The following is a 25794-nucleotide window of genomic DNA, read 5'->3' on the forward strand; positions in this document are numbered from 1 at the left end:
AAAAACTCAAATCAAAGAAAGTAAAATCTCATCCCTGAGCTCAGAGTCTTTGTTAGTCACCACCTTCTGCAGATGTGACTCCAGGGATGTCCAGCAAGTGATAAGAATAGGAGCACTGGCCCTACAGTTGCCCGCCCACCCCAGTTTCATCAAATATTTATTGATCAATAGTCACTGTTCTTAGATCTAGGTAAATAAAAACACCAATGATTTTTTTTTTCTGTTCGTTGGCTTTATGTCTCTGCTTAGATGTTGACCCCTCTCCTAGAGGTCTTCTAGACCTAGCTTCTGCTCACTAGGTGTAGATCTTAGCTCTAATAATATACCATCATATATTACAACAACAATAATATAAGCTCTAATAATAATATAATATCAGCTCTAATGTTGTACAGAACAGAGATGCATTTGCATCTGTCTTCCCCAGTAGATTAGAAGAGCCTTGGATATGAGAAACCATGGTATAATTATCATTTATCAACCTTTTGTAGCTTGTCTGACAGTATAACTGAAGAAGAAAAAGAGGAGGAGAAAAAGGAGGAGGAAGAAGAAAAGTCATGTATAGTGGCACATGCCTGTCATCTCAGAACTCAGGGGAGGCAAAGGCAGGAGGACTTGGTCTGCAAAGGTGAGTCCAGCACAGCCGAGGCTACACAGAGAAACCCTGTCTTGAAAAACAAAAACAAAAACAAAAACAAAAACAAAACAAAACAAGCAAAAAAAAAATCAAATGAAAACCAAAAACAAACCTAAAAAACCTAAAACCCAAATAACAACATAAACAAAAAAATACAACAAACACACAAACAAATTTGTAAAAACAAATTTGTTTTAGGGGCTGGAGAGATGGTTTACTGGTTAAGTGCCAGCATTACTCCAACAGAGGACCAGAGTTCTGTTCCTAGATCAGAGGACTCACATTGCCATCACATTTCACTTCAACACCAATGTGTCTTCTATTCTGGCAGGTACTAGTCTCCCATACAAGTGTACATGTGTTTGTGTATGCTCGTGCACACACACACACACACACACACACACACACACACACACACACACATAACACACATCAAAAATTAAAAATAAAAATAGTTTTATTAATTTTACTTATTTCACATTTTAAATTTGGTTTGATTTGGTTCAGACAAGTTTCCATATCAGTAAAATAATAGTGAGTAAGAATTGAGGCTCATAAGAAACATAGTAGCAACCAACCAGAAAACCAGCTGTCACTCAGTTCTATAACCCAAGCCAGCCAGTGTCCTCAACTAGAAAATGAGACTGTATTGCAGATGATTTCTGCACCACTAGTACTTAAGCTATTAGAACAGTTGCTGGATACTTGATATGAAAAAGAAATGGAACATTAAGATGTCACTGCTGCTGGCAGACACTCTTGCTTCAAGGAGCTGTAAGGCTTATACCCACAAGCCACCTTTACAGAGACTCATTCATCTTGGCTAGACTGTAAACTCTGTTTACAGAAGATCAAAGCTAAAGCCAAGAGAAGGAAACCGAAGCTGGGGACCCATGACTATGGTCAATAATCTGCAATAATGGCATCTAAGATAGAGCCAAGATTGGAACCAGGTTTGGGGTAAAGTGAATTATGTACACTGGATCTGCTGTGTGTGTGTGTGTGTGTGTGTGTGTGTGTGTGTGTGTGTGTGTTGTAGTATGATACAGCTGTACTTGTAATATATGAAGTTTAAAGGTTGACTGGATTGAATATCTTCCTGTATATCTCTCCAGCTTCTTTCTTGAGATAAGATCTCTCACTACACTTGGAAGTTACTGTTTCCCTTGACTGACTGGCCAGTGTCCCCCCTCCCACACCACACAGAAGATTTGCCTTTCTTCTCCTACCTTCAGCACTGGTGGCACAGATGTATCAAAACTCAGGTCTTTATACTTGCAAGGCAAAACCTTTACTTCCTGAGTCCTCCTCACAGCATGAATTTGCTGTTCTTATAACATTGTTACAAACAAACAAACTAAATAAATTCTGCTTTACAAGTAAGATAACTTTGTCCACACAGATAATAATTTGTTTCAGGGGATATACTACTAACATGTTTTTCTTAATTATTCCCAGGGATCATTAACCCTTCTCTATTTTGAAATTAAGAGAGCTCATCAGTGCTCCAGGTAAAGTGGTTGGATAATGTAGACAGCCTCCCTTCTAGTTCAAACTAGATTCCTTGTCTAGTGCTCCCCATACCCAAATGGTTTGTTCATGTTTCTTATTGTTGGTCTACTTTTTCTTTCTTTCAGAGGTGTGATGAGCAAAGAGTAGGTCAGGGGAAGAGGAGGTGGGGAGAGGAGGAGCAGAGTGAGGCTGCTTCTTCTGTAGACTCTGAGGATTCACACTCACCATCTGACCAGACCCAGAGGGATCTTCTCTACAATCCCTGCCTAAAGGGTTGCCCTATATCTTCTCTTCTCATAATGGATGCTTGAGTCTTTCAGGTTAATAGCATGAATTTTAAGGAGTCCAGTGGGATTCTTTACAAGCAGTAGAAATTGGGATCAGGTTAAAAATCCAATTTTAATAAACTTTCCAGGTCCTGATTTAGATGGTGTGCTAATGGCTCTCTGTGCTGAATCACCTTAAAAGTCAAATGTATTTTTAAAAGGCTCTCCTTGTATGGGAGGCTTGATGGATATTGCTTAATTGTGCATTGTGCATTCATGTCTTCATCAAAAAGGATCATCTAAAATTGAAGAGAGCTGATAGGAAATGCAGCCATCCTTTGAGCTGGTTGGTTACAGGGAAGGCTTTGGGGTTGCAAGATAATTTTCACTCCTTTTGACCACAAACAAAGAGAGCATGATTGCACTGTGTGACATGGCATCCTCAAATCACTCCACTAATTTGATTGTGCTGGGGTCTAAGACTGTTTCTGTTTCCTTTGATTTGCTAATTAGCCTGAGTTATCTGCTTGGAAGAGAGGAAGCCAGGCTCATGTCCACAAACATGAAGGCTGGGGAGTTCTTCCAATTCAGCTGGCCTTCACATACCTACCCTGAACCCATCCCAAATTGCGAACTATCTACTCTCATGAGCAAACAATCTACCTTTCTATGATTAAAAGATTATGTGATAATTTTCTTTTCTCTGAAAACATGACCTGATTTCTTCTTGTCTTGTGTGATCACTGGGCTAAATTTGGACTTTTGACTCTAAGAGTCCCTTCATTCTCATTTGCTAGAATTTAATAATGATTGGAATTGCCACCACCACTACCAATAACCCACTGTTAAAGGCTTAGTTTCAAAGGTGGCTTCATGTGGAGGAAGGGGGAGCTGTTTTTAATAGGTGAGGCTTAGTGGAAGGTCTTTGAGTTACTGAGGTTGAGCCCACAAAAGGGGTTATGATGGAGACACCTTAGTAATTCTACAGAGAGTGGTTATAAATGCAGTAAGCCCACATAAGCTTAAGGACATGAGTCTGAGTTCTAGTTCCCCATATCACCCACATAAAAGCTGGGTATGACTGTACCTACAGTGCTGGGATGGGGCAGGGAGAATGGCAGAGGAGCAGCCAGTGTGGCTGAAGTAGCAAGCTCCAAGTACAGAGAGAGTCCTTGTCTCAAAAAATAACATGGGGAGCAATGGAGTAGGATACCTGATGTCTTTTCATGGCTTCCAAATGAACACACATAAGCGCAGGAAAGCATATCTGCGCGCACACACACATGCACATACCATGCCCATGCAGAAGTACACACACACACACACACACACACACACACACACACACACACACACACTAAAGCAAAGGAAACAAAAAAGAAAAAGAAAGAAAAGGAAAAAGCAGCAAGGCTGTCCAATCCGTTTAGAGCTTAATTTAAACTGGAGTTCCTAAGACCTTGCTCTGCAATCCAGTACAGGTGATACAGTCTAGTAGGTATCCTTGGAAGGTGAGATTAGCATAAAGGTAACTATTTTATGTTCATTTATTAAAATATCTTTTTTTTAAACTTCACATCTTCTTTTCTTCTAACTTACATTAAATTGTAAATTTCTTAGAGATTCTGAAAGCACTCTGGACTATAGACATTGAGCCAATAACAGCTAAGGAACAGGTGGCACTGAGCAGAGGGAATACCACAGCACTAGGGTGCTTAGCTAATGAGGATAAATTGTGACTGCTAAAGAAGATTTCACACAAAATGCCCCTTTCCTTGAAAGCCCCTTTGTTGGGTTGGATAAACAGCTATCAACCTACTGCTTTGATTTGTCACCTCCTGTCAAAGTTTGCCCCAAATTATACACACTGATGGCATGGAAACTGCCACATTGTAGGATAGACGTGGTCTCCTTGTTCACAGTATTCCATTCTGCTTCAACTGCAGTTCCTTCAGGGCACAGAAAACTATGGCACTCTTTTTGAGTTTAGATTTGCTGACCCTTTGAGGATCTTGATAGTGTTTCTTTTTTGAAGCTCATTCAAAGATACTGGAAACTTTCTTGTATTCAGAAAAGAAAACAGCAATGACAACATAAGCAGCCATCCCTCTCCCTATAACCTCATCCATTCAGTCAAATCAGCTTTTACAGGCGCCCTCCTCTGCAGCAGCACTGTGCTGGACATGTGGGCAGAGATTTATGGAGGAGATGAAAACCAATTCCATTTCTAAAGGAACTCATAGATGTGCATGGTAGCATGGTACGAACAGAAAACTATGGTTTAATTTGTTGAGTCTCCCAAGCTCTTGACCCTTTCAGTACCAAGAAGGTAGAAGGGACACTGAGCCCTCTGTCCTCCCATCGCACCTTCAACTCCCAGCTTCATGCAGCATATAGAAACTCGGCAACTCTTTCTTCTCTGAGGCTCACTGTAAAGCTCTCTCTCTCTCTCTCTCCATGTGGTTCTCAGGTACCACAAGCTGATAAAGCTTCTATTTGCCTTCTTCGGGAGCAAATTTCTTACAAAATAATTTATAGTGACATTTACATGTACTACTGTCGATAATCTCTCTAGAATGCATCCATCTGCATACCAGTGTATCATCTGTCTATCACCTACCTATCAGCTATCTCTATATATCTGTCTAGTATCCATTCATCTGTATACTAATCTATCATTGGTCTTTCATCTAAATACCTATATGCCCAAAATCTATATATCCTCTACCTCTCAATTACTAATCTAGTTACACATCTATCATCTATATATTTAACTATCTACCTACCTATCATCTATCTATCTATTTCCCTACTATTTACTTATCTTCTACCTATCATCTTCCTATCATCTACCTACCCTTATGTGTGTATATCTATACCTTTATACCCTTTATTTATGTATATCTATACATATATATAGATATATGTATATCTACCTTTCTATTTTCAGTCTATTCACATGTCTACAATTTATCCATATGTATATCTGTTTGTCTGTCATTTACCTCTTTGTGATGGGAATAAACACTTCATATAATGCTCTGTAGATTAGGCAGTTAGTTCCTAAATAGAAAATATATGTATTTCATTTGCTATTTAAAATAAAAGCTACTTTCAATATATCTCATAATATCATAAAGTAAGCTTTTTAATTAATAAAAATAGATACTTCAATGAAATTTTAAAAGTCAGTTTGACAATGGGAAACAAAACAAGAAAAGCATTTATTTAACCCATGTTACGAGATTTGAATACATTTTCTACGTATCTCAGTATCACACAGAGATATGGAGAAGTTGAGAATTGAAGGCTGAGTGTCCCCGCTACAAGCAGCGCTGCTGGCTAGAGAAGCAGGCCCAAGTCAAATCTGCCATTCTGTCTACTTTATACGTGTGCATCTTAGACCCAGAGAGAGAAATGAAGTATATTCTACATTATTTCCTCAAATGAAGAGACTTGAGTTCTTCAAGCCTTCAAAATGTACTTACATTCCAGGAATGTAACTATCCATAAAGTATTTAAATGCAATATTCATGATATTGTTGTAATTGCATTGCATAAACTAATTGACAAAAGAAAATGCTAGGCTTAAGAGCTCAGTTCTCTGTGTAATTGGGCTCCTCTTCCCACATATAATCAGCCTTTAACTAGAAAAGCTATTATGGTCTCCAAGTTCCCAGGCATACCCTAGCTACCTTTGAAGCCCTTGATTTCATGTGATGCTCTTTGAGCATCTGTGTCAAAGGTCATCCCTACTCAGCTCAGCATGGAAGGTGACAGACCACAAGTACACACGTGAACTAACAGTGGCACCCTGTCCCCATGGATATACATATCAGAGAGGTGTTTTCCCATTGTTTGCAGTATATTTAATGGCCTTCTCCAGCAGCTGTGTATTCTCTGAAGGGGGGCTGCCTCTAAGGGTTCACCTTTTCCTGGAAGCCACTTTGAGTTGGCAGGGGTACCGCCTGCCAGAGAGGAGGGAGAAATGCATTTATTGACAGATATAGAAAGGAACATTGCAGTTCTTTAGATCTTCCTTCTTTAGGGAGCGAAATGTCTTCAGGGAGTGGCCAGCTGGCGAGGGTTCCTGGCTGTTACTCAGGGACATTTTCCTGCAGGAAGTCTGCTTGGAGTAGGTAGCTCTTTCTTCCTGCGTAAGTATGGCCCCTGTGGGGTCAGCTAGAAGGTTTCTTGCCTCTCCTGTGGTGACATTCTCCAGCTTAATCTCCATCAATGAAAGGAGGGTGTTTAGCTGTTTTAGTCTTTGTTTCACCAGGACAGGAGAATGGTGCTATGACTGAGGCTGTTTATATCCCCATCAGCCCTCCTAAAACCCTGATGCACTTCTTTGATTCAGTTCATTTCCAGATCTTGATGCCATTTTCTACTTCACACAATTTGCAGCCCTTAAACACTATCCAGCTCTCTAATTATGTTCATGGCCCACAGTTTGCTGAGATTACTATAATTCCACTGTGTTCATAGCCAATGCCTTTAGTAGCTGCTTATATTTAGAAAAAGAGTAGGGGGTGAACTCCCCCAAAATGTATTTGAAGGAGATACCATGAGCCCCACCAGAGAGGAAAGGTTCTACTTTCTGTGCCTTGCAGTTCATGGTCCCAATGCAATATAAAATGGCAGCCTGGAAAAGAGTAAATATAAGCACAGAGTTACAAAGGCAAGAGACTTTAACAAAACAGGCAGACCTAAGCTATCTACAAGCTAAAGACAAAGGCATGAAGCCTTCTCTCTCAGATCCCTCAGAAGAGCCAACCTTCCCAGACCTTGACCTTGAAGCCTTTGCTTCTAGAATTGTAAGATAACAAATGTCTCTTATATAGGTCATCTTTGTCTATCACTCTGTGTTAAAGCAGGCAACCATTGCAGTATAGTCACATAAAACATTTGCTTTTGGCTTGGCAAAATACAGATTTCCTGGTTACTGTTATATCTAAGGACATAAGCCATAAGTATTTCTTTTTAAAAAAGTATTATTATTATTATTATTATTATTATTATTATTATTATTAACTTTATATCCATTGTAGCTCCCTCCCTCATCTCCTCCTGGTCCCTCCCTTGTACCCTTCTGCCCTCCCAAATCCCTCCCCTCGTCCCCTGAAATGGGGAGTGCTTCTCCCCTATTGTCAGACCCTAGCCCATCAAGTCTTATAAGGACTGCCTGGATTCTCTTCTTCTGTAAACTGGCAAGGTCAGGAGGAAGTGATCAAAGAGCAGGCAACTGAGTTCATATTAGAGAGAACCCATGCTCCCCTTACTAGGGAACCCACTTGGAGAATGAATAGCCTATTGGCTACATCTGAGCAGGAGGTCTAGGTTATCTACATGCATGGTCCTTGTTTGGTGCATCAGTCTCTGCAGGGCTTCCTAGGTCCCAGATTATTTGGCTTTGTTGGTCTCCTGGTGGAGCTTCTGTGCCCTTGGGATCCTTCATTTTATCTTCACTCTTCTTGTTATTTCTGCATAGAGGTTCCTATTATTCTTAAGTCAAATATGACTATGTATTTTTAAAGATGTGCTAGTGATTATACTCTACAACTATACTTCAAGACATGCCAGTATCTCGACTGTGTCTAGGTTACTACACACAAACTGGCTAGATATTGCTGCATGACAAGTAACCCCAGTGCTTTGTCCTAAAACTAGAAATGCATATTATCTCATGGTCTCAGTTGGCACAGCTAGGTCTTTTGGTTCTGGTACCTCAGGCTGTGTATAAGATGTGATTGAGGCTACAGAGGCTCTGTGGGTGGGGATCTATGTCCAAGTTCATCCACCTGGCTGCTGAGAAGACTCGAGTTTTGACAGGTTGTTAGTGTGAGAGCTGAGTTCTTTGATGGCTGTTGCGGAGCTCTTCTTCAGTTCCTCACTATGTGTTCTCTTTATAGGGCAATTCATAGCAGGTAGTTGGCTATGAACTGAGCAGGTGACAATAAAGAGGGCACCCAAGGTAGAGTAGATGCCATAGTGTCTTTGTAACTGAATCTGTCGAGTGTCATCTTCTTGTATTTGGCATTTTCAGTTGTTGGAAATGAATTACCAGATCCAGTCCATTCTCACACAGAGTTACTTAGCAGCACAAATAGAGTTTGGGTCTTTGGATGGCAACTCACAAGTCCCTTTCCACAGGGAATCATCCTTCTACAGGGGAATATCCTCCCACAAGGAAACATCCTTCCATAGGGGATAATCTTACAGGAGAATATTTTTCCACTGGGGAACACTTTTCCACCGTGGTGGTGGGAATCCTCCCACAAGGGAGCATCCTTGCATATGGGAGCATCCATCCATGTGGGAGCATCTTTCCACAGAGGAGCATCCTTCCACAGGGTGAAGGATTCTTCCACAAGGGTGCATCCTTCCACAGGGAAGCATGTGTCCACAAGGGAGCAGCTATGGACTGGCAGCAGTGGCAGCACCAGCGTCATGTGACCATTTGGCTAGCATCAGGACTAAGTTACCATCAGTCATGAGGCATTTCAAAACCCTTAAGGTCAATAAATTACAATACATTATTTCTTAAAATCTTTGAAGTCATCTTTTAGATGTTTTTCTTGTGACTTTAACATTACATAATAGATAATGATATTATAACAAAATGTAAAATAATGCATAGCCCTGTATGAAAAATTAAGACACTAGTAAGTCATTGAGTCAGTCAAGATATAAGTATTCTATTTCCTAAGATTGTGTACCAGTGCAGTAAAAGTTGATCATTGCATAAAAAATATAATGTTTTTTGAAACAGGATTGCATGTAGTTTAGGCTGTCTGAGATTTCTCCATACAGCTAAAGATGAGCTCCTTATCCTTCCATTTGAGAGCACCACTTCCCTCTGGCTGGTCAGAGAAAGTAGTCCTCACAGCAGAGAGCCTTACTGATATGGAAAGATGTTCAAATACTACCGAGTATACCGCGATCTGACATGGGAACGGAAGCAGGTGCTACTGGAGTAACACCCAGAGCATTGTACCTTGCTTTTAACCCCCAGATCTTTGATTTCAAGACCCCCATATTGTCTCTTTTAAGACTTAATTAAACACAATGGTTGGTTTGTTTCTGCATTTGGTTCATTATAACATAATTCCTTTTAAACATTAAAGGTGATTGGGAAAATTAGAAATAATAAAGAAGAGAACAGCAGGAAATCCGCTACCCAAAGGCAACTATTGGATGAAGACTGGGGAAGCAGCAAGTCTCAGCTGAGAAGGAAATTCAGCCTTTGTTCTGCTGTACTTCAGGGTAAAGTCCTTAACACTTAAAGCAGCTAGCATCAAGCTTTATTAAACATAGTGTTGATTGTTTATTCAGTGTCTTGATTTCTTAGGTACAATTAGAGCAGAAATTTTCATTTAAGAAGCAATTACTTCAACACTTACTGTATAAGACAATAAATTTAAAAGCCATCATGACTGTACATGGAGATCTAAAAAGGACAAGATCAACCTCCATCCACTGTTGTTTTTGTATTATTGTTGTTTATCTTGGTATTGCCCTTTGAAGCCAGGCCCTCATGTAAGCTCAGCTACGGAGCTCTCTGTTGCTGAGTTAATTCCCCAGCACTCACTCCCAGTTCATGAAGCAGGATGAAAGAAACATGTGTTAGAGGTATAAACAGCTTTTCTTTGCTCACTCAGGTGAAGTGTGGAACACTGATGCCATTCCAGGAGGATCTGGATCCCTCTCCCTCACCAACGGTCTTTCCCTGTACCCCTGAAGTCTTCAGTTAGCCTGAGTTTTGCAATCAGTTCCTTGTTTTAAATGCCATCACATATTTACTCTCTGTCTGTCAGCCCCGCTCACCGCTGTTCAGAGAAATCACCTGTCTTTGCACATGGCTATAGTTTCTTTTTAATGCTGTGTGCCGTGGGCTGAATGTGAGGGGTATTCTTAGCTGCCCTTCTATGGATGGCATTTCTGTGCTCTATGGTTAGTTAGCACTTTGACAAATTCTGCCTCTTGGAGCGTTCTTATGTAATCTTTGGTGCAGAGTGGCAACATTTATGTTTGAGAATCCGTGCCGTGTGGCTGCTGCCTCCCAGGAGCTAGCCCAGCCTGGTGGTTAAGACTGATCAGTCTTCAAAGCAGGGAGGATCTACGCATGCCTCATCAATTGTGTTGCTTTGTCCCTTCTCCAAGACTGTCAACAGCACACCATTCATTTTGGACACTATTAACTGTGTAATTGGTCTGGAACTTATTCTCTAGACCAGTCTGGCCTTGAATTCATAGAGGTTCCCCTGCCTCTTGAGTGCTGGAATTAAGTGAATGTACAACCCTGGTATGTTGATTTTTTTAAATAATTAATTTCTGTACATTTTTATCTGTGTTAGCCTACCACTGTGGCTGTTTTCATTATCTGTAAACTGTGCACAGAAATAATGCCTATATCATGTGCTATCATTATGAGACAATCCAGGCAAGATCTGAGAGCTGTATGTGCTATGAATTAAGTACTTAGTACTTTTAGCATTAGCCAAGATTGAAGGGCTCCCATCAGAAATTCCACCCAGGCTTTGCAGTCTCCATTGGCCAGATCAAGATTTGACTTTTCTCAGTTCTGCCTATTCACCACTTTCATATTTGCCTGGGAGATGATGGCAGCTTTAGAGGTGAATTCTGCTGAGCTAGCTACTACACTACAATTTTTAAAACACATTTTCCTCATAGGATAGTAAGTTGGTTTTGAAACAGCTCCTTTGTAATCTGCATTCTCATAAGCTATGTGTACTGTAGTTTTGGACTTGCTTCTTCCAAGGATTGTGGTTTGGTTTACTTATTTGAAACAAAGTCTCATGTAGTCCATGATGATTTTGAAATCACTGTGTAGCTGAAGATGGCCTTGAACTTCTGACCCTCCTGCCTCCGGTGTGTAGGGACTGCAAACATTCACTATTGTACTTGTTTTATATGGTTCTGGACCCTGAACCCAGAGCTTCATGCTTGTTAGACAAGCACTTCACCAACTGAGTTGCACCACCATCCTTTATTATAAGAGATGAAAAAGAGTGACAACAGAAGAACGAAAGAAAATAAACAAATAAAACTACACTCTGAATGTCAATATTAGACCTTTTAAAATTTTGAGGGTGTGCTGAAGAGTGGTGGAGTATTTTGAGCCAAAAGTTCTTTTTGTCTCACTTGGTTTCCCCTAGCACTGTGGGTATACTGGGGAAAAAAAGAAAAGAAAAGAAAAGAAAAGAAAAGAAAAGAAAAGAAAAGAAAAGAAAAAGAAAAAAGAGTAATTTTTTTTTTCTATACCACTGGGGATTTTTCTACTTCTGGTGGCCAGACAATAATAAGAATTTCTTAAAAGCAGATAAATAAGATTTAATCACCCAAATTTCTTCCACCATCTATGGAGTTTGCACAGATAAATAAGTTCAATTTGGGGGAAGGAAACGTAAGAGGTACCACAATTTATGCCTGTGGTGCCCAACTCAGCTGTTTTCATTTATTATTCCTTATGGAGACTAGCTACTAATACTTTCTCTTAAGGTCCTTTAATTAAATTCAGCTTCTCCTATTTTTCTTTTCATCCATTCTCTCCCCCTACCCCCAGATTAATTTAGCTTTTCATAGTGGTGCTTTCTCAGCTGTTGAATTTCCTTTATAAGATTTGAATTTCTATAATTTTCTCTTCCTAAGTAGTTTATATCCTCCATTGCTCTCCCAGGCAAGGAAACTGCTCCACATAGACCAGAGCTAAGCAGTTTATAGGTGTTCATGGTAAAGTGTGTTGTTACTCTTTGTATATGTGAATGGAGGTTTCCAAAACTGGATGATTAGCCCAAGACTGGCAAGAATGATATTATTGGGCATTTCTTTGAAAGAGTTATTGCTTCCGTAGCATCATCTGACTTGTGTTGGAAAGGAGCACTTTGTCCTCTGAAGGACCCTTGACTTTCCCACTGCTGGGTGATCTGTAACACTCTGATTTCCACCTACGATCAGATTATGCTTCTCTCCTTCAAGCTGACCTCCTTGACCTCCTTCAGCCCATGGAGTGATCTGACTAATAACACCAGGAAAAGTTATTAACTGAGGAAAAGTCCAAAGGCATAAGCTCCCACCAGCTCCTTCGCTCTTCTTGTGTCTTCAGTTCTTTCAGTCTAGTCCCAAGAATGAGAAAACGTCTACAGTCATACCACCCTGAGTGCTCCCGATCTCCTCTGAGCTTAGCAGCTAGGCAAGGTTGGGTCTGGTTAGTACTTGGACTGTAGACCCTGTCTCAAGAAAACAAAACAAAACAAAACAAAAGAATAAGAAGCCTCTCAAAGCCAAAGGAGTTGATCCTTGGCCTCATGTATTTGACATAGACATTAAAGAAGCAACTGAGACTTGAGGAATGGTAGTTACTTCAACACTTAACATTTCCTTTTTTTTTTTTAATTGCAAGAGATTATTTATTTGTATTATTCAAGGGACATACCTGGTGACAGGGAATGTGTACCCTTTTTTGTCTGACATAACTTGTACTTGGCTGTCAGTGGAACAAGTACATGGTTCACTGAGAGCCTCCAATGAGAAGCATAGATTTCATGCTAGGACATCAGTGGCTGCTGGAAGAAATTTCAGCCTGAGCAAGAGCTGACCATGCAGGACTTATTTTTACTTATGCCTTTGAGTTTCATTGTCTATATATAATTATTTTTGGTGGTTAGTCTTCATTGCCAACATCTTAGGATCTGGAATCACCACAAAAAAAAAACATACCTGTGGGTTTTTTTTTTTTTTATGGAGTTATTTACAGAAAGACTTACCTCAGCAGGGAAGACTTACTTCATAAATGAGGCACCATCCCATGAGATAAGGCACTAGATGAATACAAAGGAAAAAGCAAGCTGAGTACAAGCATTCATCTCTCTCTGCTTCCTGACTATGTACCTAGTGCATGAATGCATCCAGCTTTATTTTCGTTGCTATGTTTTTTTGTGCCATGATAGCTTTTATCCCTTCTTAAAACGTGAGCCAAAATACCCTGTCCTTCTTCAACTGCTTCCTGTTAGGTATCTGGTTACACGAGGCAGATAAATCACTAATATGCCACGTAATTGTTCTCCTTGAACAAAGCTCTCTAGGGTTCAACAAGAATTTGGCTATGCACTGCAGGATTTAGTCTTTGAGAATTGAATATTCTCAGTATTTAGTCACACTTTTATCTCATCTGTTCAGTTTCCTGGGGCCTCTCCTTTCCAGGTGCTTTAATAGACCCATGTATCTCTTAAATGGGGAACCTATGATGTGAGCCATTCTCCATGTGTCTTCACAGTAGCACAATGAGGAAGGGTCATATCTATCCCTCTGGATGAATGAGGTATACTTGTCTAGCACTGCCACAATCACTTTGCTATTCTTGGCAACTACCTCATGCTGCTGACTCACCAAGTCAGCCAAATCCCTTAAGCCTTATTCACAAGCCTTTATTACCCAGCCCTGCCTCAACTTGTGAAGTCAATTTAGAGACCCAAATCTTGATCCTTACAGTTGTCCCTGCTAGATTACTCACCTCATTTCATCTTGTTTGTGGTTTCTGTCTATTTGAGGAAAGAAAGGCTTTGATTTCTGGGAAAGGAATTCACATAGGAGTAAAAAGAAAAGAGAAATAACCTTGTCTTAACTTGACATTGTTTGAACACCCCTATTTTCTCATCTTGCAGCCTGTAGTTAATTTTGTGATGTTGCTCCTTGCCACTGCTATAGAATCTTTACTTTGTTTTGAAGAGTTTTCCTGATACCCTGCACAGACGCTAATTGTCCCTCTGTGTGACAGACTCTAATGTGGCTCCCTTATCTCAGTCTCTGTGCTGCAAATGCATGTTCTGTTATTTGGTTCTAAACACCAAGAATAATGGTAGACAAGGTGTTGGAGTATGTGAGCTTGCACACCCATGACTAGATTACAGACAATAATATCATGGCATTGTTAGGCAGCTCACCTTGCTAGTCATGCATAAGTCAGTTCCCGTGTTAAGAGTTGCTTTCTGCTGGATGAGTTCACATGGATGAGAGCTGAGGGTAGTTACTCTCTGTTAGATAGCAAGAAGCTGAGGCCCTCACCATGACAGCTTGCAAGAAACAGCATACAGCCAAATAACCACAGGCTACGAAAGAGGATGATTCTCTAGTCATACCTCGAAGGTAGGCTGCAGCCCTGGCTCACTCTTTACTTCAGCTTTTGGAAGCAATTGGGACCAGAGGATAAAATACAATGAGGCCTCAGTTCCTGACCTGGAGAGACTGCAATATATTAAATATGTGATATTATTCCCCATCGATGCATAACTACTATGTATATAACTAGATAGCAGGGACCAAATTAAATTGAAAGCCTATCACATTGTGAGGCCATTACTGTATCTTTTCAGAGGGGTGGATTGACTCAGAGAAGTTGTGATAATTCCTGTGTTGTGCACTTCCTGGTGTCAATATGTGACTGGGTATTATTAACTAGTGGAATAATTTAGAAGCTTTACCGTCCTTCTGCAAACTGATCACCCATCTGCTTCAGTGGTCCTAGCTCTCATCCTTTTTTTCCTTTGAATTTCTTGATTCTCACCCAAATCAGAATATCTGCTCCCCTTTTCTTCTGACCCTTTAATTTTGACTCCCCATTAATGAAAGTTTCCCCAATGTGCTTTCCCCTGTGCTGTCACAAGAAAACAGTCCCATCTTGCTTCTATTCTGTGTCTTTCAGGTCCAATTCTCCCAGACTTTCTCTCCCAAGGAGAAACAATTCACCTCCTAAGCTGCCTAAACGGTGAAAAGCTGCAGACAAGAGCATGAACGTTAACAGGCATCAGTGAGTGCGGGCGAATCCCTGAGAGCACCATGTCTAACAGAGTAATTAATGATCTATAGGAGGCAAGAAGGCAGTTCATTTCAACATAACTAAGTTGCTGGTGTTAGTTCAAACTTTAGGAGTCCTGACCCAGAGTAGTTTATTTTGGATATATCTAAGCACAACACAATTTGGTAAAAGCTTTCATTTTGATAATTAACTCAATCCTGTCGTACAATAAATCACAAAGTAGGCTAAGTAAAGAATGGATGTGACTACATTGAGGCTCTTTGTAAAGTACACATGATACCTTCCTAAAGATGGATTTTGTTTTTCAGAATTACTAAGAGAAACAGGCTTATAATAAGGCTTCCGGGGGAGGTTTCAGTGTGGTCTCTGGCCATACACAGGCAAACAGGCTATTAGCCACATGTGATTCCAGCCTTCTTGTAGATTAACAGGTTATGCATTCATTAATTTAAAGGAACAGCTCCATGTGGTTAGCATTCTATGTTCCTTAGTGCCTACCTGTGAGCATAAGGACCTTTGTGCCTCTTCCATCTAAAGTTTAATTTATTGCCTAAATTGCTAGTCTGACTAATACAGGCAAATATAACAGAATTATAAGAATAGCTAACAGAGAACCAAAGAAAAGGATAGACATCTTAACCATGATGACTGTTCAAAGGTCACTTGAGAGATTTTGTTTATTCTTTTTTATGGAGATTATTAACTTAGCTTTTGATAGTATGAGAGAAATTTGACACATTAAAAAAAATGTTGACAACCGAGATTATACTTGAGCAACCAATAATCTATAGTAGTTCACTTTTGTAAAATTGTGGCTCTCAATTTGCCCATCTGTTAGTTAATTTCTGCTAATACTTTTTGCTACAATATTAGTGGATTTACTCATCATGCAGGTCATTTTTGAAACACCTTTTTTATTCCAGTAATCATTCCTGGGCCTGGTAATAAAAAAAACTCAGAAAACCAACCAACCAAACAAACAACTGCCCCAATCTTTACCACGGCAAAATAACTTTATACTGTCTACTATTACAGATTTGCCTTTTATCTCCCATAACAAGAGACATTTGGAATTTGTATTGACAAGCTGAGAATTAACATGTAAGATAGTCAATAAACATAACAGCATCATTTTTGAGTCAGTAGTGTTGTGTCCTTCTTGGTTCCCCTAGGTAGGCTTGATGACCTAAAGCCTTGTAGCTCCACTTGATTGGTGTGTCATCTATCTTCATACACTTCATTTGTCTGGTGGGCTCTGAGATGCTATTTTGGTTAGAAGCACTGGAGTAGGAGCCATCTGAGATTTCATTTATTTTTTAAAAGATATAAACATACCCTTATCCCAATGTGAGAAGAACTTCAGGCCCTTTCCATTGATTAATCTCTAGATTTTTACATTTAACATATACTTTTAGCTATGTCTCCTTTAGGGCAAAATGCCTTTAGGCAGCAGTATTATCCTTTAAAGTGAAAAAATTTAAAGCTAACATGGCTAAATGTAATGTACTATGTAGGTAATTAGGTGGGGTTATGACAGAGACCTCTGCAAGTGATATCAGAAGATTTACCTAAAGCATTTTTGTTACATACACTTGGATTCTTTCTCTTTATAGTCTGAGGCTCATCAACATTGTCATACTAAATTCTCTGTATATGATGGGACTCTAAGCACAGGGATTGGCTGAGAGTCACTTCTGGACCTAAGCTGATAGGCCTATGACACATGACACAGGCCACAGTTTGAAGGTTTTTGAAAAGTGGTTGATGTTATGAGCTAGTTTGAATTCTGCTTGTCATTTCTGTTGCCTCAGTGATTGGATATTGTGGCCTGAGGTGGGTTGTTGGTCTTGGCCTTTGTTTTCATACCAGGGACTTTAACAGGCAGCCGAGTCTGCCCCAAAGCGTTTTCCAAGTTTCCTTATCTCTAATGTAATTAAGCACAATGCATAAAGGCTAAAAAAGAAACTCCACACACTTGGGCTTCTTTAAAAACAAAGAAACTTTCGAGCTTAGGGAGATGAATGGTCCTCCTGTGCTAGACTTTTGGGTTCAGAAAGCTCCTTAATAAATTACATCACAGAGGCAAAGCATATGCTATGAACAGCTTGAGTCATGCAAACCAATGTCCCTAGAACCCCAGGGAAGGCAGAACCAGGCTGAGTTAGTGTCAATACAAACCCTTCATTTTACTGACAGTGAAATGGAAACTCAGAGCGGTTTAGTGCTTAAGCCCAATTTATGCCATTAATTAATGGTAACATCCATATCTGATTTCAGAGAAGGTAACCATGACATTTTCTGAAAGATCATAAAGAAATTGTAGCCCATAGGGGAAAGTCAGTCACTTTCAATTACTTGGAGAAAGGGTGAGTTTCCAGCACAGGAGGCTGTACCTTGGAGGGCAGGCTCCACATCCAAAGAGAATCATTGCCCATCAGCTTGTCTAGACTTGGGGGCGTCCAGATAATAGGCATGGATAAAAATAGCATCTGCTAAGTTAAGGAAGACAAGAGCCTAGAGGACAAGATGTCAGGCATGGCCTCCTTTCCGGCAAGTCTCCTGGGGATAGGAAAAACCTCTTAGATGAAGTTTTGGTATTATAGGACTGTTTATTTCCCTGTTTCTGCCCTTCAGCATTTAGTAAAAAGGCCTATTGATTTTCATTATTTTTAATTCCAGCCTCACCTCAGCGGTACAGTGGGGAGTTAAGTGAAAAGTCTTTTCTGTCTGGCTGGAGAAGTTGAGGATTATTAGGCTCTGAGGTCAGCAGATGACAGGTAGCTAGAATGAAGTCAGAGAGGGACACGGAGTAAAGGAGAATTTAAAAAAATTAGGCCAGAGGTTCAGAATCTGGTGTTTTTCCCACTGACTAATTTTTGTTTACAATTCATTCAAGGCCCTAGGCAAAAACTCCCTTTATCAGATCGCCATGCCTTACCATTGTGCTCATTCATTGCTTGTCACAGTAACAATATCAGGAAGAAGAAGGAGGAGGAGGAGGAGAAGGAGGAGGAGGAGGAGGAGGAGGAGGAGGAGGAGGAGGAGGAGGAGGAGGAGGAGGAGGAGGAGGAGGAGGAGAAAAAACAGTTAAAAAGGAGGATAGACTTAACTGGGTTTTATCCCAAGGTCAGCTAGATCTATTGTTGCTGAAGTAAGACTGAGCATCATGGCTGTGGAACAGTATGACAGAGACCACTCTCCTCATAGAAACCAGGAAAAAAAAGAAAGGAGAAAAGGAGGAAGAGGACAAAAAGAAGAAGGAGAAAGAGAAGGAGGAGAAGGAGGAGGAGGAAAGGAGAAAGAAGAGGAAAGTGGAAAGGAGGAAGGAAAAGATAGTGATGAGGAGGTAGGGTGAGGAAGAGTTACACTTTTAAAAGGCACACCCTCAGGACCCAACTTCTTTCTAGTTCATAATATCTGTTCTGAAATTATGAGTCCACCAGGGATCTATTTTTTGATAAAATTAGATAAAATTCAATCATTTTTCCCCAAACCCACCTCTAAAGATGGCATTTGGGAGCAAGTCTTCAACACCTTAGCTTTTGTAGGGACTCTTCATACTTAATCCATGACAAGCATCTCATCAATGCTCTTTCTCCTGCAGCCTTTACTGTGGCTCACAAATGCTTAGGATTCTCTCATTCTTTGAGTTAGCTATGAAATAGTCTGTCATCTAATCTGATTGGGATTTGTCTCAATGAAAGAAAAAAAATGTTTCTTCTTAATGAAGTCTGTCTTTGAACCAATACTCCAAGTGTTTAAAATTCTGATTGTCAGCAGTGGCTCTTCAGGTGGTAGCTACTTTGTCAAGAGAGAAGCAGCAACATGTCTGAGTGACACCATGGTCTCTGATGTGAGCATGACTTTGAGACGTGGCTCATAGGAAGACTCAGGGAGTGGCTACTATTGATACTTGACATTTTTGTGCCCCAGTTTTTACAGTCTGTAAGTAATAATGTTAACATTGTGCAGTTATTTGTTTAGTGTAGTGAGAGCTTGATTCATGAAAAAGCATTCCATGATTGGTATTGAGAGCCCCCCTAAAATTAATTATCATGTGTACATGGCTACTCAAACTTGTTCTGTCAGTCAATATTCTCCTAGCCTTACCAATTACATTCACCACCATTACAATATCTCCGGCATCTCATTCGCCTTCCTCCTAACACACAAATCTGATTTTTTTTTTTTTTAAGTTTCCTTGACTTGACTCTATCAGGGCTACATCAAGACTAAACTGTACAAACACTCCCTCTATAGATGTTTCTCTCCTTTCTCTTTTTTTATTTCTTTATTCACTCTAGAAGGGCTGGGGATTTGAAAGAAACTTCTGCTTTTATGTGGCAATCACACCAAAGGCTCCACATTCCATGTTCTGACACATGGGCATAGGTCTTGGGCTTGGTGATGAAGGGCACACAATTTTTAGTAGGGCATTCTCTCTCAAGCTTTGTGGACTGATGCCAGAGGGTAGTAGTGTTTTTTTTTTAAAGAATTGAGATATCGTTGCTTCTAAGGCCTGACTAGCAATGTTCTGAACATATGTGGACCCTCTGCTTCTCTGTTAGTACTTCCTGAAGCATGATTTGGCCCCACATAAACATGTACTCTCCTGCCCCTGAGAATATCTTGGAAATACAATTGTCAGGCTCTTGGGCACATAAAATTAGACCTTCTGAGCCTAGAACCAGCGATCTATATTTTGAAAGCCATGTAGCTCCAGCTGACAAAGCAACATTACAAACTGTCTGTCTAGAGCTTCAAATCGCATTTGTTTTTTTCTGAAATGGTGCCTCTAATGACTAAGGAAGTCCCTATCATCTCTTAGATATGTGCATCAGCTAAGGTATTGTATAGTTGTGTACCAATTTTTATGATTATAGGAATCATATGCTGGAGCTTATTTAATACTATTCAGGCTAGGCTCCAACGCTGACCTCCTGACCCAGAATCACCAGGGGCTTTAGAAATATGATTCTGAGCAAACCTAAGTAAGTATTATCATGAAGTTTAAGGAGCTTGGTAATGGACGAGCTTGATCTGTGATGAGGTGCATTTTGTCCCACCTAACATCTTGAAGATAAACTCTAAGTGGTCAGAATCACCTGAAAGTCATTCTTTTTTGTCTCCATGCAGTAAAAGAATCAAATTTCAGCAAAACTGACAAGTTCCATAACATGCCCCACCCCAGTACTCTTGTCATTGATTCCAGACATATACAGGAACAGTTTCTGTCTTTCATCTTTATGCTCCTATCTTTCTTGAATCTCTATATGATTTAATAATGTGCTAGCCACTCTCAGCAGCATTCTTTTTTTTTTCTCAGATGGACTACTTAATTTTGCTCTTATTCTTTCCAAAACAAAGTCCATTTATGCCCATGTCCTTCTTTCACCCTATGTTGAAAGGCATTGCCCTCACAGAGTAGTTTTCCATCTTTTTAAAGGTCTTTAAGTCTTAAGTTCTGACTATGGCTTGAACTTTTCTATCTGGTTCAAGCAGAGGCTTTACTATAGGCATGTATGTATGTTTGTGTAAGTTAAAAGTATAGAATCTAAAGTTTCATAGCACTGGTGGTTTTGGATATTTTCTAGAAGTGTTAGGACATATCTCTGAGCATGGTGTGGAATAGTGTACCCACATCACTTTCTATCCTCTAGGATCCATAGTAAAAGTCCCAAGCTATTGGCTCACAAGCTACCCACTCTCACACTATTGTTTATTTAGAGAAAAGCTGAAAGAAATGACACTGTACCACAGATGACATCAAAATATGTAAGAATAAAAAAATCAGGGTTTCAATGAAAAACAAGTATAAGCACTGCCTCAGTGGAGTGGGTTTAACGAAAGATTCTTCCATGTGCTTTGCCAGCAGCACAGAACAAGAAATAATAGTTTGTGGACATATACTAATTGCTTTATGATACTATATATTATGTTGAGAGAGAGGGGGGTCGTAAATATCTTGATGCCATTATTAATTCCAAAAATAAAGCAGAAATTAATTAAATAATGAACATCAATTAGCTTTAGGGTTCTAAAAGGAGAATTTGAACAAAGGTCCTAGGACCCTTCTTACTCAAAATGTAATGCACAGACCAAGGAACTAAAAAAAATTCTGGGAACTTACTCTGAATATAAACATTGTGAGGTTCCATCTTGCTCCTGCTCAGTCAGAATCCACATCTTGCAAATGATCTTTATGTAATTTACTGCTTACCAACCTTGGAAAACCACTATTGTACAATGATAAAGGTTTTCATTTCTTAGAATATACTTTGTCTATCATTAATTTCTATATGTGTACGATTGTCAGTTATTCCCTAGTTAGTAAGAAGTATACAATCATTGATGGAACTCAGCACAAAGGAAGCAGCACATTTAAAATTGGAGAATTAGTAATTGAAGACAATAATAGATGATAGCAGCTAAAAGATGAAATGATGCAAAATGTCAATCACTGGGAAAATGCAAATCAAAACTACAATTAGGTGAGAGGAAGCATTTTATTATTAGAATAATAATAATTATTTTATATATAATATAATAATATAAATATTATTTTAGAATAATAATAAAATCAGCACAAAATAAAACCAGCCGATACTAAATATTACTGAGGTGAAGACCAATGTGTAGTGCCTTTTGTTGCAGAAAAAAAAAATTGCAAAAACAGTACCTTAGCTTTCAAACATACTTGGGAAATTTCTTGTAATGTCAAAAACCTTATCTTCACAAGATTCAACAGTCTTATCTAGGTGAAAACATAAGTGACAAAAAGCATGCATCTAAACATTCAGAGCTATTTCCTGGCTAATCACCAAAACCTGGAAACATCAAAATGCCCTTTAGCTGAAGAACGTACAAGCAAGCACAGGCTTGTTCAAGTAATAGCAAATGCAGTAGTCTCATCAAAAAGAACAAATTACTAACACGCGTGCCATCTGAATGAATCTAGAATGCATTATGTGAAGTGAATGGAAGCAGATGTACATTTGGATGTTATTCTAGAAAAGGCAAACCTGTAAGGATGGATTGATATTGGTTCTATGGGTGCAGGGCTAGAAACTGTAGTAGTTGAACACAAATAATAGCTGTTGTTACTTCTCTATATTCTGGTTGTTCTGATGCTTATGCCAGGTATCTCATAAAAGTATACATTGAAAGTATATATAAATTAAAAGCAAATATTTTAATTTTATTTTCTCCTTTTCTGCAATTCTCCCGTATACTACTCCTTCTCTTCAAATTCATTGCCTATTATTTCACAAATTGTTTTTGCATGCAAATATGTATATATATAAACATAAATATTCCTAAATATAACCTGCTCAGTCCCTATAATGTTACTTGTATATATGCTTTCAGGGCTGACTACAGAAATCACTCAGTGGCTCAGCTTCACCCTTCAGCTGTGCCCCCCCCTCACAAAAAAAAGATAAAGTGATGATGTCACATGGCAGCAGTTATGACAATGACTTTGTGGCCCTTTCTCCCTTGCCACACTTCCAGCCACAATTGTTTGGGAAGAGTGCAGATGGTTTCCTTTGTCTTTTTTCACCAAGACTCTTTGATCATGCCAGCTTTTCTGAGCTGTGTGCTCCTTCCCTGTAAATAAGGCATGACCTGGAAAGCACAAGAGGCAAAGGGAGCATAAAAATTTGCATACGGTAATTAAACGGCTGCATCATGAGCTTCCTTTATTTGGTTATGTTGGAATGAGAACAAAGGTGTACCTCTGCCCAGAGTTTGGAGTATCATCTCTGGGAACTGGAATAAAGAGAACAACCCAGGAAGGTTTGCATGCCTCAGTCTAATTGCAGCCCTGAGCTACACAACAGAAAGGCAGAGCACATGGAATCACAGTCCTTGGTGGGCTGGCCTTTATCTCCAGTAAGTGAGGTCTTCCGGTTGGATCTTTTCCAGACAGGGGTGCAGAGAAAGCTTAGAGCCTGGCTCGCGGGTGAATGGTTGCATTTTTTTGTCCATGGAATTAATTTTCATATTTCAAATGCTGTGCAGCCTCATGGCAGAGCAATGAAGAATGCACAGACTTTAAGGACTTCACAGTCTTCACTGAGGTGGTCACCTTAACTGCCTTATGCTCAAATTAACCTATCATTTGTAATACAATTATGAAAACATGTACACTGTTTAAGTTTATAAAATGTCTTCAAAATATTTAGAGCTTTCAAGTTTCCAAGTCTATATAAGAAAAGTATGACTAAAGACTGTTGTTGGTTTTTTGCTTTTGTTTATTTGTTTTTGTAGAACAAGAGGCTTATGGTTTTCTTATCTTTGATTTCATGCTAATTCTGTGAAAATCCTGTAAAAATTAAATCCCATTTAATTCTAGACATATTTATTTCATTATGTATGCTTGAAGAGAATGAGTCAAACCCAAGGCCTATGTGTGAAAGGCAAAGTATAGCACTGAGTTATACCCCTAACCCTGCTTATTCATTTTTGAATCATGGAATCTGAAGTTTGGCCTTTTCATTTTTGTTCTTGTTTTATTTACAACTTTTTTTTAAAGATGCATTACTTTGATAGTCCGGAGGGCAGAGCCTTTCAGAGGCCCTCTGTGGAAGGTTCTTAGCTTGTTTCCTGTTTTCTTCTTCTTCTGATGTCCTTCCTCTTTGCCTTTCAGGATGGAGATTGAGCATTTTAGTCAGAGTCCTCTCTCTTGATTAGTTTCTTTAGATGTACAGATTTTGGTAGGTTTATCCTATATTACATGTCTACATGAGTGAGTATATACTGTGTGTGTCTTTTTGCTTCTGGGACAGCTCACTCAGGATGTTCCTGTCCAGGTCCCACCATTCACCTGCAAATTTCATGATTTCCTTATTTTTCATTGCTGAGTAATATTCCATTGTGTATATGTACCACAATTTCTGCACCCATTCTTAAGTTGAGGGGCATCTGGGCTGTTTCCAGCTCCTGGCTATGACAAATAAAGCTGTTACAAACATGGTTGAACAAATGTCTTTATTGTGTACTTGAGAATCTTTTGGATATATGCCTAGGAGTGGTATGGCTGGGTCTTGAGGAAGCGCTATTTCTAGTAAACTGAGAAAGTGCCAGATTGATTTCCAGAATGGTTGTATAAGTTTACATTCCCACCAGCAGTGGAGGAGTATTCCCCTTTCTTCACAGCCTCTCCAGCATGTGTTGTCACTCGAGTTTTTCATCTTGGCCATTCTGGTGAGTGTAAGGTGAAATCTCAGGGTCATTTTGATTTGCATTTCCCTAATGGCTAATGAGGTTGAGCATTTCTTTAAGTGTTTTTCTGCCATTCAATATTCCCTGCAGATTATCAAAGCAGACGCTGAGACTTATGGCCAACTGTTGGGCAGTGTGCATGGAATCTTATGTAAGAAGTGGGAAATAATAAGATCTGGAAAGGACAGGAACTCCACAAGGAGACCAACAGAACCAGAAAATTTGAACACAGGGGTCTTTCCAGAGACTCATACTCCAACCATGTACCATGCATGGAGATAACCTAGAACCCCTGCACAGATGTACCCATGGCAGTTTAGTGTTCAAGAGGGTTCCATAGTAATGGGAAGAGGGACTGCCTCTGACATAATCTGATTGGCCTGCTCTTTGATCACCTCCCCCTGAGGGAGGAGCAGCCTTACCAGGCCACAGAAGATGACAATGCAGCCATTCCTGATGAGATCTGATAGACTAAGATCAGAAGGAAGGAGAGGAGGACCTCCCCTATCAGTGGACTTGGCGAGGGGCATGTGTGAAGAAGGGGGAGGAGAGGGTGGGGTCGGGAGGGGAGGAGGGAGGGGCTTATGGGGAGATACAAAGTGAATAAAGTGTAATCAATAAAAAAAAGATGCATTACAAGTGAATGAAATGTAGTCCAACAAGGGGTAGGGCATAATCAGAACAGTCAAAGGTCATTCTGCTTGTAAATTGTGTGGTTGGCAAGTTGGGCCTTCCTTAAGATTGTGAAATTCAGCTTTATTGGGTTTCGCGGTGCTCCTGGGATGCTCTATACAAGAAGCTGAGTGCCTTGTGGACACACTGACAGTTAAGGGGGAATATACAGGAGCAACTTAGGTAGTAAGTGTCCAAAAAGTGCTTACAAAGTTATATTGTTCAGTGAGACATAAGAAAGGAAAAGGAAAAATAGACAGCTATGGCGGGAACGGTGGACTCCAAGCTACATTTTCAATACTAATGTTAAACTACTAACATACCTTATTAATCTTAAAACTTGATTACAATGCAGATGTAGACTTTGCCTACCTGAAAAAGTGTTTTCTGTTCTATTCCCAGAGTGGTGTGGCACAGTGTCCTCTGCTTTAGCACTCACAGTCAGGACAGTCACGTCAATTCTTCAATATTAATACTTGAGTCAAAGCAAATCAAGATCACTAGTCGACCAATTGCTTCAGTGTCTTAAGATGGAGAAAATAAAATGGAAGAAATTTTAGATGCAGTGGCTGCCAGGAGACAAGCAAAGAAGTCTATACACTTCCACCTTGAAGAGCCTTCCACCTTGGCCACCTTGAAGAGCCAAACTA

This window comes from Psammomys obesus, unplaced genomic scaffold, assembly GCF_907164565.1.
Source record: "Psammomys obesus unplaced genomic scaffold, mPsaObe1.curated_primary_1811, whole genome shotgun sequence".
NCBI classification, from domain to species: domain Eukaryota; kingdom Metazoa; phylum Chordata; class Mammalia; order Rodentia; family Muridae; genus Psammomys; species Psammomys obesus.